General features: G+C 34.6%; 1 pseudogene across 1 annotated transcript in view; it reads left to right on the top strand.

Moving 5' to 3' along the window:
• The window catches only part of LOC147472219 (uncharacterized), a 2,541-nt pseudogene extending 867 nt beyond the window's left edge, over positions 1 to 1,674 (top strand). The window contains exons 2-4 of the transcript XR_015191650.1: positions 1 to 211; positions 246 to 498; positions 1,568 to 1,674. The exon at positions 1 to 211 is cut by the window's left edge and continues 649 nt beyond it. The product of XR_015191650.1 is annotated as an uncharacterized LOC147472219 (transcript). The remainder of the gene's footprint in view (positions 212 to 245; positions 499 to 1,567) is intronic.
• Positions 1,675 to 2,500: the final 826 nt, after the last annotated feature.

A 2,500-nucleotide genomic window follows, 5' to 3' on the forward strand; every position in this document is an offset into this window, starting at 1 on the left:
TCAGTACCTCTCCGGCGACGCGTCGAAACACCTCGGTGTCCACATTACCGTTCTCACTAACTCCGTCGAGGCCCCAGCGGCGTGGCAGGAGTCCTTCTGGGACTACGCAAGGACACTCCACCACAGCCATCACACTCAAACTCAGCCAAGATGGGACATCTCCTTGACAGTTTGTCTAAGGGAATTGTTAAAGTTGTTACCCATATTACAGGCACAAGTCACACTCTACGAAATTACCTTCTCAGCTACCAGACAGCGTTTTTGTACAAAACATGAGGACCTTAGACGCCCTCTGGCGCGACGACGGCCCAGAGGAACACGTCCAGGCCACGCGGGTGTCCAGAGGCCCTTCCAACCACACCGTGGCGCATTTCTTCTTCCACACTTTCCAGCAAGCGGTTCCTCTAACAGCTTGTGCTTCTCGAGGCACGTTCTTCCGGGGAGACTATCGCCGAGGCTCTCACTCGAGCGATAGATTCGACAACCCTGAGATCTCTCGTTTGAAAATTTGGCGTTGCTCTTGTCTCGTTGAAACGAAAGATACTTGGGCTTTCTAAGTTTAGTGTTTGTCTTATGATCTATTTGACTGATTTATGTCAAATATTTCGATTCAAAAGTCTTATAAGTTTAGGAAATTCAATTCAGTGTCACTTCATGTTAGGTCGTATTCTTTGATATCGTTAATTCTAGTGATCACAGACTAATCTATGTATTTATTCTTTATTATCAAAATTATAATTCAATATTGCACAAACTGGCTGTATTTGTTTCCTTTTTAAGTATATATGTAAGCTATGACATATGAATTTGTCACTCTCCGTGTATACGCAATTGAATATAAGATAATTTTGCTACAACTATTGGCATTCAAATTAAGGTGATAAAAAAAAAAAAACACTTTTCTTTGTCACGTCATGACGTTCGGTTGTACACCCCCCCCATACCCCCACACCCCCACCCCTCTCTCCTATAATCTCAAGATTCGCTGATTCACATCTTCCGAAGATTATTAGTCGATTTATAAATAACTGTGTTGATAATATGTATAGATATTCTGTATATGAATATATGTATATTTGTGTGTGCGTGTTGTGTGTGTGTGTGTGTGTGTGTGTGTGTGTGAATATATATATAGGTAGATAGATAGATATAGGTAAAGACATATATGTGTGTGTGTGTGTGTGCACAAATATATGTTTGTGTGTGTATACAAATATATATATATATATATATATATATATATATATATATATATATATATATATGTATGTATATATATATATATATATTGTCACAGGTCCGTTTACTCCGTGGAGAGAGAGGATCAGTGCAGCCAGGTCAATCAGAAAAAGCACCAGAACAGAACATGCGGTTTATTACCGGAATAGACATAATACAGGACACGACATCACAAAAGAGTACACAGGCACAAGTAACATTACCAGGGCAGGAAAAGGTGAGGAAGACGAGGTCGCATGGTGGAGAGGAGACGGCTGGTACACGGAAACAGGAGCGTAGGATTAACTGGGTCAACTAACAAAATTTTCCAAAATCGGGCTTTTTGTAGATGGCCTTCGTGCCAGCTACAAGCATCCCCGTTCCTCAACCTGGACCACAACCAATCCGAGTGACCTGAGCTGCGAGGATCGCTACCATGCACCGATGTCAAGGTGAGCCTCGGCGGAGCTTGCCCTGCACACCGACCATCAGGTCGCTTGCTGCCACTGACCTAAGGTGCCCCTACCTCGCGAGCCAGGAACTCGGGCACCTGCCCGGTTACAACTGACACACCGCGCGCGATATCGACACGATGCACCCACATACATGCAGCATAATATACACCACAAACAACGACATTCAACTTTACATTGCTTATAACAACATCACCCTAGATAACCTCCCACTTGCGACATATATATATATATATATATATATATATATATATATATATTATATATATATATATATATATATATATATATATATTTGAATATATATATATATATATATATATATATATATATATATATATATATATATATATATATGTATTCATATATATATATGTTTGTAGTATATATATATAATTATATATATATATAATATATATATATATATATAATATATATATATATATATATATATATATATCCATATATATGTGCATATATATATATATATATATGTATATATATATATATATATATATATATATATACATATATATACATATATATATATATATATATATATATATATACATATATATTTATATATATATATACATATATATATATATATATATATATATATATATATATATGCATGCACGAGGCGGCCTAGCCATATATACATATATATATATATATATATATATATATATATATATATATATATATATATATATATATATATATATATATATATATATATATATATATATATATATACATATATATATATCAAATATGTATATGTATATATATATATATATATATAT

Source organism: Penaeus japonicus, unplaced genomic scaffold (genome assembly GCF_977035675.1).
Source record: "Penaeus japonicus unplaced genomic scaffold, GWHDUDI00000001_assembly GWHDUDI00000002, whole genome shotgun sequence".
Lineage (NCBI taxonomy): Eukaryota > Metazoa > Arthropoda > Malacostraca > Decapoda > Penaeidae > Penaeus > Penaeus japonicus.